This window comes from Macrotis lagotis, chromosome X (assembly GCF_037893015.1).
Source record: "Macrotis lagotis isolate mMagLag1 chromosome X, bilby.v1.9.chrom.fasta, whole genome shotgun sequence".
Lineage (NCBI taxonomy): Eukaryota > Metazoa > Chordata > Mammalia > Peramelemorphia > Peramelidae > Macrotis > Macrotis lagotis.
Genome location: NC_133666.1, coordinates 283,733,103 through 283,746,019, shown reverse-complemented (window position 1 = coordinate 283,746,019; position 12,917 = coordinate 283,733,103). Strand labels below are relative to the sequence as shown.

Here is a 12,917-nt window from a genome sequence, read left to right as displayed (position 1 = left end):
AGGTATCGTAGCTAGGTAAGAAATGATAAGCCTGAGCTGGACTCCCACCTTAAATGGAGATTGGGAATGTATGACCTCATCCTCCAATCATAGGGTAGTGATGAGGTAGAGTACCAGGATGTTGAGGTTACCTCAATAATGAGCTTCCTGGAGCATAGTGAAGGAGCCAGAGAAATCCAAGTCAGAACTGAAATTTTTAAAAGGAAGAAATCTTAGATGTTGTCTAGTCCAACTACTTTGATTTTGTAGATAAACCGAACTCAAGTGATGGATCATAATTTGTCCAAGGTCACAAAGGTAATAAATAGTTAAAGGAAGTCAAGCTTATAGCTCTTTCCACTAAATGCCAATGCTTCTTATAATAATTCCTTCTGAACTCCAATTACTATTTTTTTTAGGTTTTTGCAAGGCAGTGGTCTTAAGTGGCTTGTGCAAGGCCACACAGCTAGGTAATTATTGTCTGAGGCTGGATTTGAACTCAGGTACTCCTGACTCCAGGGCCAGTGCTCTATCCACGGTGCCACCTAGCTGCCCACTCCAATGACTATTTTACCTTTTTTCAGAAATATCTTTATTACCTTCCACCTACTCATGGAAGGTTTCAAGAAATCACCTTCTCTATCCTCTATTACTTCATCTACCCAATTCTAGATAGGAAAGAGACTGTTGCAGCTAGCTCTCTCTCTCTCTCTCTCTCTCTCTCTCTCTCTCTCTCTCTCTCTCTCCCCTATCCCTTCATTTTCTTTCCCTTCTTTCCCCCCTTTCTCCTTCCCTTGAGCCATTCCTTCTTTTAGTCTAGGAAGAATCTTTTCCTTCAAAATTAAGCTCACTATTACCTTCTGCATGAAGCTTTTTCTGATTCCCCCCAATTGTTAGTGCCTCCTCTTCTAATCTTGTTCAGCTGTTTTCAGTCATGCCTGACTCTTCATGATCCCATTTAAAATTGTCTTGGCAAAGAGACTGGAGTGGTTTGCCATTTCCTTCTCCAACTCATTTCATAGATGAGGAAACTGAGGAAAACAGGATTAAGTGACTTGCCCAGCTTGAGACAGCTAGTAGGGCTGGATTTGAATCCAGGAAGAGGAATCTTCCCGTCTCCAGATCTGATACTCTATCTTCTGTGCCCCTCCTCTCTTGATCTATCTTGTATTTAACTACTTTGTATTTCTTTTCTTTATATTTATTCTGTATACTCGTGTGATTGTCCCTCTGATTAGAATTACTCATAAGCTTCTTAGCAGTACAGTATTTTCCATTCTTTTTACTTTCATTTGCAAAGACTATCACCACTGTCTGACATCATAGTGGCACATAATAAATGCTTGTTGATTGATTGTTAGCCTTTTAGAGAGAAGCTTTCTGGCATCAAGATGAGAGCAAGATGAGGCTGTCAGTGGCTGAAAAGAAGAGAAGGTTAAAGAAAATACCTAATTTTATCATAAATTAGAGTGAAGTACCAAGGATAGTGATCAAGCAATGATTAATCTGCATATGATATCTTTATTTGTTGTGTTGGGAAAGATGAGATAGATGATTCAGATTTTTACTATTAAAGATATTGAATACAGTGCATGCATCTGAGACAAAACATTATATATGAGTAAACTCAGTGGATAAGTTCAGGGATAAATTTGTGTCTACCTAATCAAAGTTATGGGTAAGAGCCACCAATTTTTTTCAATAATGTCATGTAAATGGCAGTCAATTCATTTTGTCACCTAAATTGGTTCAAATATATGCTGGTATCGATCAAATTAGATATATAATGTGGCCTTAGACTTCATGGTACATCTTAATCACCAAAAAAATAAGTTTTTATTTTGGGAAAAAAGATGCAACTAGAACATTTTTAAAATGCTGGTATGTCTGATGATTTTCTTCCCTCTGAACCCTATGATTAGAATGTCCATAACACCTTATCTTTGTGTTCAGCATAAGCTTGTTTTCTGAGTTCATTTTTTAATCTAGTGAGATTTAATGAGAGAAAAATTCCTTCCAGGATATCAGCAGAAAAACACATAAGGAAAAGATGCTGCATAATTTACAAAACCTGTGTTTGTGACGAACTGTCAAGGAAAGGAGATAGCAGCCTTAGCCAAAGGTGTTTTTTTTTTTTATTAATTTCCATGGCAAGAGATGTAAAATTCTTGGAGCTTCTTTGCCTTAGAAGGTAGGTTACATTACTCAATAAGCTAATGCACTATCTTTCTTTCTGAAGTGATGGTCAGAATATTAGATGCTATTCATCTTTCAACATGTCTAGCATTTTAAAATAAACATATCAATTCAGTCTTCATAATTTTGTCATTGTTGACCTGTTCAACATCTTAATCTTTAATAAAATAAATTTTATTAAAATCTTATTTCACCTAGTAAAACTAATCTGAAGATAAAAATATCATAGGTAATAACTGATTATGGGAAAATTGTTTCAGTAGTTTAGAAATATTTTAAAAGAATTGAAATCAAGAGGAGTATTGGTTTAGGACACCACATTCTTTCTACTTTACATCTTTGGTTTGTCTTTTCCAAGTTAGTAATTACAAAATAGAATTTATGTAATATACAGAACTTTTTAGCATCTCACTATGAAAAAAAGAGCTAGCTAGTCTTGGTGTCAGAAAGATTCAAGTGCTGACTCTGATATGACCCAATTGTGTGCTTAGGTTGATTTGTGTAACCTCTCAGGATACTAGGCAAGTCTCTAATGGTATATTTTTTAAAAATATATTTTTTTTACTCAATTACCTGTAAAAACTGTTTTTTAAAAAAAAATTCTTGCAAGGTGATAAGGTTAAATGACTTGCCCAGTGTCCACAGTTAAGCAAGTCTTAATTGTCTGAGGCCAAATTTGAACTCAAGTCTACCTGACTCCAGGACCAGTGCTCTATCCACTGCATCACTTTGCTGCCCCCTGTAAAGAAATTTTAACATTCATTTAAAAAAAAATTTGAGTTCCAAATTTTCCCCTCCCTTTCTCCCCTTCCCTTCTCAAGGGAAAAGGAATTGGATATAGTTTATACATGTGCAACTATGTAAAACATATTTCCATATTAGATGTTATGAAAGAAGGCATAGAACATAAGAAAAAAACAATGAAAAATAAAGTGAAAAATACTATGTTTCAAGTTGCATTCAGACTATCAATTCTTTCTCTGGATATAGGTAGCATTTTTCATCATGAGTTCCAAGGTTATATGAAATAGAACAGGTAGAGGGAGTTTCCTTGTCGGGAATTCCCTTTGTCTAGAACTATATCCAGTGAAATCATGGGTGATCTAAAAACTACTTTCATGAAAGGATCTCATGCACCTAATGGTTATATGTTGTTACCTATTTTCAGATGAGGAATGTATGGTACAATATTAAGTGGTCACTATATATCAGGCACTATGATAAGAGTTGGGTATTCATATGTAAACAAATTTTAAATATATAGTCTCAAAGAGCTTACATTTTAATAGAGGAAGATAATACATAATAGGGAGCTGGGAAGGTTGGTTGGAACCTGAACAATCCAGAGCTTATCAAGAAGAGAAGAGAGCAGGGATGGCTTAAACACTTCCCTTAAATGGTGGTCCTGGACAGAAACTCAACCAAAAGGTCACAGGGATGAAGATATCTCTAGGGTAATAAGTATTAAGTTTGGAGAATCAGGAAAAGAGGCAGGATCTGAGAATTATAAAACCACAGGACATCAATGAAATAATGTAGTCCACCTTACTTTTGCACAAAGGAATCACACTTTATTGGATTTGTAAGACTATTTCTAAATTATCTGTGCTATAAAAACTACTGGAGAAGGGTAGATTTCACACACCTTAATCCAATATTTAATAGTCCTTTCTCTTTATAAAAGTTTCCTGATATTTAAACTATATTCCTCACATACATGATTTTTATAGTTTCAATGACCGTTCTAGCTCCAGATTTATTAAGACCTCTATTAGAATCAAGGACATTCCTGATTAATACCAAATCAGCAAACAAAAATCTTTGAGAGGGTTTAGGATGGCTTATAGACCATATTTTTATGGTCCCAAAACTAGTTGAATGAAAGATGTAGAGAACATTAGATTTCATGATTCCTTTGATTTATTGACCTGTTGAATTCATTCTCTCATCTAAATATTATATGCAGGATTCACAGATGGACAAGTTAGGAAGACCGAGCATTGAGAAGACAACTGAATTGAAATTTGGGGAATATATTAATTTTCATTCTTCTCTGCTGCAAAGGTCTAACTAAACCTTCAGTGCAAATGTTCCTTAGAAATGCTCTATGGCTAAGAATCAATGAATATCATTATCTCAGAAAATGACTGGTAGGGTACATTTCTTTTAAGAACTCAAACCACAATATAAATGTGTTATTGGGTTTTTTTGTCTATTGCTATTATTGTTATTAAATTAATTTGTGTCCTAATGGGAAGTATAACATATTTAAAAGACCTGAGTTCAATCACCCCAGTTTTAAACTTTCAGCCTTTGTGACCTTGAGCAATTCATTTAATTTCTGCAGTTCTCAGTTTCATCATCTGAAAAAAAAATCAGTAAATTGGACCAGATGATCTCTAAAGTCTCTTTCCAGCTCTTAATTTATGATCTTATGACCCTGTAAAGATCAAATTTACAGGTGATCTAAATGTCTCTGGAAATACTCATGGTGGACACAATAAGACTGTGGAGTGCTCTGGTGAGATTTATGTGTGAGGAGTGGCGTAAAAGATGTCATTGAGAACGTTAGAGAAAAGAAAAGGTTGGTTGGTAACAAATGAGTATAAGATCCAATAACTAGATAGCCAGAATTGGGGGCGTCCTTGCTATGCTGGAGAAATGAATAAAAGGAAGGCCTCTATTGCTTTGGATGTCTCTCTGCTAGATGATGAGCATTCAAACATTAAATAAATAAATAAACAAAAAATTAGCAAGTCTCTGCTTTTTAAAGGAGAATTCTTAACCTTTTTTTGTGTCATGGATTCTTTTGACATTCTGCTGAAATCTGTAGACCCTTCTTAGAATAATGTTTTCAGGTGCATAAAATAATATACAGAGGAAATATTAAAGAAATAAATTAAAATAAAATATAAATTAAAATATGAAAAAATGTTCATGGATTCCAGTAATGAAGATTGCCTTCAAAGCTATCTAGATGAAAGTTCATCACTCTACATAAAATCAAAGGCTTCAACAGCCTGATATTCTGAAATGTATGATTTGCATGTAATTCCTATTAAGATTACTATTTCATATCATAAGATCAGCAAAGTTGAGAAACATTGTACAAATTTCATCTATTGCAAAACCAAATTAGTTAAGAACTAGTGAATACCAAGAAAAGCTAATAATAATACCTAACTAAGAGTCAATTAGGTGAAATCTTGGAGAAGGAAAAAAAAATTTAAATGAGTTCATACATAGCAGAATCTTTAGTGTGTTCAGTAATTAAGATTGATCAAATGAGGACTAATTTATTAAAATATTCAAGTTGCATTGTTATATCATGATACTACCATTCTACACAATGATTTCTTGCTTTAAAAATAGCTTCAACCTGCAGTCACCCTGACTAGGGAATTTAATTTTATTGAAAAATAAAATTTTAGAGCTAGAAAGAATATTAGAGATCATCTAGTCAATCAGTTATTTTTTTACAGATGAAGAAACTGAGGGCTAGAGAGACTAAATAACATTCCCAAGGTCATATAGCAATTAATATAGAGGTTAAAAAAAGAGTATAGATATTATTAAGCTTGAAAGTATTTGAAGACATTTTCCTTAATTTGTTAGAATATTTTAAAACAATTATTTATTTTTAACATTATTAAAATACTGACATGACTCCATTTTTGCCTCTATTTCCCCATTTCCTGGAAGCATAAAATTTTAACTCTGCCTTTATTTTTGGAGCCCAAATGGGATGAGTAATGGCGATGTGGAGTTAGTGGGTCTCGGTTCAATTTCTGGCTTTGTTGTTTACTAGCTGTATTTCTTGGTGTCTCAGTGGATAAAGTGCTTGCTGGTTCAAATCTGGACTCAGACACTTGACATTTACCTGTTGTGTGATCTTGGGCAAGTCACTTACCCCTGACTTGAATCCAAGACCATCTCTAGTCATCCTGAATCATATCTAGTCACTAGACCCAGATGGTCCTGGAGGAGAAAGTGAGGCTGATGATCTTGCACAGCAAATCCTCATCAAATCCATTTCATGTGCTTGTCATGGCATCACCTCTCTGATGTGCTTTTCTTCTAAAATGAAGGACAAATAATGAAGGATAGTTGTGAGATGTTAGATGAATCATAAGCTTTCTGGGCTCCTGTTTCTTTATATTTAAAAGGAAAGTTCAAGATTCTTTTCAGTTTTAAATCCTATTATTCTTTATGACTATGCCTGGCCAAGAGGTAGCATGCCAGAGTGTATGGAAAACTCACCTGAGAGTCAGGAAGTCCTTAGTTCATTTCCTATCTTTTCTCAGTTCTAGCTGTGGGTTATTTCTCCTTTGTTCTTGAAGAGGACCAGTCTTGTGATGTCATTGGTTCTCTTTGAAAATTAAGTACTACCACCACCACCAGCAACAACAGTAACAACTGTGGGATCCCTCTAAAACTCTCAAGGTGCTAAGCAAATGTGTCTTTGCATTGATAAAGCCAAAAGAATGATATGAATGGCTGCCATGAAATAGTGAGACAATTAATGATCTCCTTTTCTTCAAGTTCTATAGCAGAAACCAAGTTCTTTTGATTACCCTTCTTGATGGCTTGTCTTACACCTTTTGGTCTTTCTGTATTTCTCCTGAGACATTACTTCACAGCTAAATCATTTCAGTAGTCTCCTGACATCCTTCTACTTCTAGTTCAGCCCTCTTACCACCCCCACAAGATGTATTTTTCCTAACATACCACCTTGTTCATGTCATTCACCTTAAGCAGTTCTCCTTGTCTTTAGTTTCAAGTTCAAACTCCTCATCTTAATATTCAATTTCCTATGGAATTGATTCCCCATAGACTTGAACACTTTAGGTCGTTGGCTCTTCCACATGATCTCTTCCTGATTCAGGCAAGTTGGTTTCCTCATCATGCAGATTTTTAATACTGACTTCTATCTCTTATGCCTTTGCTCAGATCATCCTCCATTGCTGGAATACCCTTCCTATCCCCACTCAGTACATATCCTACTGCTTCAAGGACTGGCTTACATCTTACTACCTTAGAGGCAACATTCTTTTACTGTGTACTCAATTCTACATTGTTTCCCACTGCATCCAGGACCATCTCCATTAGTCCTGATCTTTCCACTGGACTCACTTCCAGAAGAGAGAGTGAGGCTGGTGACTGCACAGCCATCTCTACCCCCCCCACTTAAATCTAATTCATTTGCATGTCATGGCATCACCTCCCTGATGTTAAGATCCTTTTCAAGAACAAAGGACAAACAACAACAATTGAATTTCACATTAATTTCTCTCTACACTTACTGTTCCTTCCACTCACCGGCATGGATATTGTTCAATCTTGTCAACTGTTTCACCCATATAACTTTCTTTCTCAAGGACCTCCTTTAGGTCAGAAACTATCTCTTTTGTTTCTCTTCTGTCCTCTTACTGCAGCACTGGACCCATTTGACTCTCAATAAACACTTGTTGAATTTTTTTTTAAAGTTTTTGCAAGGCAATAGGGTTAAGTGACTTGGTGAAGGTCACACAGCTAGGTAATGATTAATTGTCTGAGGTCGCATTTGAACTCAGGTCTTCCTGACTTCAGGATGGGTGCTCCATCCACTGCTCCACCTAGCTGTCCTGACACTTGTTGAATTTAATTAAATGGAAATGAATTGAATTAATGCTTGTCGATTATTCATCTAATTGTTTAGCTGTAGCCTTATTGACATCAATAACTACAAGAATTTTAATGAGGTTTTGTTACTATGGAATTGAGAAGGGCTCATGGGAGACACTATATGGAAGGAAAGGCCTCTGAAATGAAGGATCTTAAATCAAAACAGTCAAGGACATCCTGTTAAAAAAGAAAAGTTTTCTTGACTTTCTAAAACCAGGCTAAGAACTTCTAAAGTAGAAGGGACAGGAGGAGTTGATGTCCTTTCCATTCTTTTCCCCTTATTTTTCTGGAAGTCTTCTGTCATGCCCCTCAAAATTCTCCTCCCAGGTACAATTTTTGAGATATCAACTCTCCTCCTCCAGAGGAGGGCAACACACTGTTTTAGTCTCAAAGAAAGAAGATTAGGGCTCTTTCACCTTCTCTCCACTTTGCCCAAGGGCTTTACCCCTGTCTCCAAGAAGCCTGTAATACATTTACAAGTGGATTTTAATTTGTCTTTAAATTTTCGGTTGACTTCTGAGGAGACTATGCAAAAGGTCAAAGGAAAATGGTGATCATGAGAAACTTTAACTTATCAAAGAGATTCAAACTCATGTTTACTTCTCACCCTATTTGTCTTGGTAATCCAAAGAAACTTTTTTGTGATTACACAGGGTTATTCTACATAGAATCAATTCAAAAGACTAGCCATGTGTCCCCAGAGTATTCTAAATACTCTTAATAATATTATCTCCGAATGAAAAGGATCTAAACCTTATTTAAATTGAAAATTCCATTAAACAAATATTGTGTCTGTAAGAAACTGGATCTACAAAGTTTTTTTTTTTTAAAAGATACAATCTTATCATCACGATATTTCAGTTCATTATAATGAGTACTTATTAAGTAGCTAACTATTAAGTCAGAGACTAAGGCTACAGTAACAAAAGCTAAACAGCCCCTACCATCAAGGAGTTTACTTGGGGCGGGGAAGGGAAGCAGTTAATGTGTACACAGATAAGTAAATAGAAAAATAATTTCTTAGGGAGGAAAAACACAAATAACTGGGAGGATTAGAAAGGCCACATGTAGGAAGTGGATGAGCTTTGAAAATAGTAAGGGGCTACTAGAATTGAAAGGAAGGCCGAAGAACATCCCAGTTCTTTGGAATAGTTTCTGAAAAGGCAGGAATGGAAAAACAAATATATATGTGAAGGAGCAAATCAGTAAGCAGACTGGAATATGGTATGCGTGAGAAAGATCAATAGGAAGTCAATCTACAAAAATAGATGAAAGCCAGTCTGTGAAGGGCTTTCAATGCCAAAGAGAAAATCTTCTATTTTATTCTGGACTCCATTAGGAGCCACTTAACATTTTTTGAGCAAGGGAATTACATGATCAGACCTATGCTTTAGGAATATCAATTTGAGGCCTCTGTGATGGATCAACTAGAGAAGAGATAGAGAGATCAATTCAACAGCTGCGACAATTGTCTATTTCAATAATCCAAAGGAAAGGTGGTAAGCATTTTTTTGGATATTTTATTTTATTTTTCCAATTACATGTTATGAAAGTTTTTCAACATTCATCCATTTGTGAATTTATAAATTCACAATTTTCTATGTGTTGAACCTTTCAGTCAGAGTGCAAGCTATATGAGTGGAGAGAAGGGAAAAATGTGAGAGATGTTGCAGAGGCAGAGAGTTGATAACTGATTGGATGCAGGGGGGAGGAGTGTGTTTAGTGAGAGGTGAGGTTATGTTCCTGATTGTCTGGAAAGATAGTGGTATCATTTTTCCCTATAGGAAAACTAAAAAGAAGAGCCAAAGGGGAAGGATAACCAGTTTTATCCTGAACATTTTGAATTTGTATACCTATGGACATTCAGTCAGAGATGTGGTGATGTGGACTTGGACCTCAGGAAAAATATGACAATTGGATATGAAAATCTGAGAGTCATCTTCTTGGAGGTGATAATGGAACTTTGGGGAAATGTAAGATTACTAAGTGAGTCCCAAGAAAGACAGATAGAAAGTAACCAGGTGAGACTAGTGTCTTGAAAACCAAGTAGGGAGAGTCTTAAAGAATAAGGTGGGGGGGAAGTATCAAATGCTGCAGAGATATCAAGAAGGATGTAAGGATCTAAGAAAAGGTCACTTAATTTACATTTAAGAGAATGTTGGTGATTTGGAGAAAACAATTTTAACAAAGAGGTCGTCCTGGAATCCAAATTGTAAGGGGTTGAGAAATTAGTGAGCTAGAAGAAAGTAAAGGCAATGACTTCCAAACTGGGGAGAAGTTTTCACTCCATGTTTCTAGATTTTTTTTCTTTTACCATTTCAGTCAAATTTCACTCCACCTTTTTCCAATTTCAATATGTCTTTTTTTAGTGACAGTGACCAGAAGTATATAGAGTGTTCTGGGTCCAGATGCAGAAGGTGTAGATAATTTTTTTGTTGATTTCAAGTAACTTCTTTGATGATACCTGGTATTTTTGGTATCATTTTAGTTTAAGTGGTAAATAGATCCAATATCTTTGAGAGAAAATGTATAACAACTAATGAAAATAAATATCTATTTTCATAATTGGTTGCTCAGTCTCTCTCTCTCTCTCTCTCTCTCTCTCTCTCTCTCTCTCTCTCTCTCCCTTCACAAAAGCACATATCTATAAAATGAACTGGAGAAGGAAATGGAAACTCATTCCATTATCTTTGACAAGAAAACCCCAAATGAGGTTAAGAGAGTTGGACATGACTGAAACAACTAAACAACATATGTATACTTATACATTCACATATATATGTATATAATTTATATAAATCTTATATATGTGTTTGTTTCTACATACTTATGTACATACATATATATATATATATGATTTAAATCATTTTCCCTTAAATACATTGTTCTTTTGTCCACATCTGCCCCATTGTCTCATTGTATCCCCTAGCACTTAGAAGTTCATCCCCCTTGCCTTGACACTTCATTAAGAATAGCTTAGTATCATCTACATATTTGGAAAGTTCATTCACTCAGCAAATATTTATGCAGAGTCTACTATTTCACCATGCATTTCTCCTTCCAGATCATTTATAAAAATGCTAAGTAAGACCTGTTCTAGCACTGATCTCTGCAGGACCTCACTATTTATATATACTTCTCCATCTAGAAAAGTGCCTATTTATCTCTATCCTTTGTTTCCTATTTCTGAACCAGTCTCCTATGCATTAAAAAATTACTTTTAATCTTATGGTGGCTAAATTAAACACACACACATAACCTTTAGTATGAGCCCTCTATGCAAACTTTATCAAAGACTTAAAAAATTCTAAACAAGTTATATCCCCTTGATCCTTATAGTTCATGCATTTATCGACCCCAGAAGAAAACTCCAGTTAAAAGAAGTAGGGCCAGTGGTGGTAATAAGTAAAATATCAACCTACAGATCATTCTTACTGTTTTCATACTGAAAAACTGTTTCTTCTGAAAATGTTTTCTCACTACAAGTGAAATGATGGACTCAAAGTATATATTTAAAAATATTGTATCTTTTGCCTTAGAAATGTCTTTTACTTAAGAATTCTGATCAATATATGTCAAACCATGAGTCCCAGGTTAAGAGATGATGAAGCCTGCTACCCACCTCCAGAAAGAGAACCAACCCACTATGCTCAATGAGCCAAGCATTTTTGGTCAGGGTCAATGTGGGGATTTGTTTCATTTAATTATACATTATTTGTAATGAGGGTTTTACATTTCTTTCCTTTTTTATTGTTCAGTTGTGGAAGGGAGTGGGAGGAAGAGAAAATAAATGCTTGTCAATCTGGGAAAATAACAAAATTAAGTAAAAAAGAAATGTCTTTTGGAGCTGGCTTACTGTTAAGAAAACAAAGAAATCAAAGTCCTCTCTCCTTCCTAAAATCATGTTTCCTCATATACTGGCTAAGTAGACAATGTCTCAGAGAAAATGGAGCTGGTGTAGACTCCACCATATCTCTGTGCCCTCTTTGGAATTGTCAGCTTCAGGGAAGTGCAAAAATAGAAAAAAGCTTGAACAAAGTCTCTGCTCATGTTTCCCTTCCATTTTTGGAAAGATGCCCAGGTTGTTTACCCTTCATTCCCTTCTGATTCAAGACTTTTGCTGCCATGCCCCCAAGTAAGTGCCTTCTTTAAGGTCACCATCTCCCTACTTTTCAGATCCTTCATATGTGTTGTCTTCCTTCTATTATTATGTAAACCCCTTAAGGGCAGATACTGGGTTTTTTTTTTTGATACCTGGCTGCCTTTCTGAAAAAAAAATAATAAAATTAGATTAAAAAAAGAGATGTCTTTTAGAGGTGGTTTACAGTCAAGAAAACAAAGTCCTTTTTCTTTGTTAAAATTTTGTTTCTACTTTTACCCACACAGAGAGGGTGCTTCAGAGAATGTGGAACTGGCAGTATCTCTTCGCTACTCTCTTTCTCCATATATGCACACACACACACACACACACACACACACACACACACACACACACCTACCTACACATATTTGTGTATGTATATATATATATATGTATTTATCTCTACATATACTTACACACACATTTGAATAGACCTTCAGTGAATTTCAGAACTAGAACAAGTCGAATAAAATTGTTGCTCATGTTCATAAGTTGTTTTAGAAGCAGAAGTGATGTTCTCCCTTTTCTGGATTTTTTTGACGTCATTTCTTCTTTTCCTAGTAGGCAGAAAGGGCAGGATTATCCCCATAACTAGGATAAAAATGTAAGATGTATAACAATATCCACACATCCCTTGTGTCAAACACAAAGTCCTTTCCTCACTGACAGTCAGCAGTCCTTTTATAAGTACTAAGGTTCACAAGACTCAAAGTGTCATATAATTGTATTTACAAATTGACATATGCAGAAAGGAAGCATGTCTAAAATTCTAGTGTCAAAGAATCTTTCCGTCCCCTAAGAAGTCTATGCAATCATCATGACTTTTATTACTTGTATTCCTTTTTTATTACAACACTTTTATTACCATGAGTAGGACTTCACCATGGAGGGAGGCTGGGATTGGATCCTTTCTGTTTTTGTCTATCTTCCTATCTTC

The 12,917-nt window shown here is 35.3% G+C and overlaps 1 long non-coding RNA gene across 8 annotated transcripts in view; it reads left to right on the top strand.

Moving 5' to 3' along the window:
- Window positions 1-8,891: 8,891 nt before the first annotated feature.
- Window positions 8,892-12,917, top strand: part of LOC141503344 (uncharacterized) — a 154,199-nt gene continuing 150,173 nt past the window's right edge. For all 8 annotated transcript variants that reach the window (XR_012472820.1, XR_012472818.1, XR_012472817.1 and 5 more), the window contains exon 1: window positions 8,892-9,338. This is a non-coding gene — a long non-coding RNA (uncharacterized LOC141503344). The remainder of the gene's footprint in view (window positions 9,339-12,917) is intronic.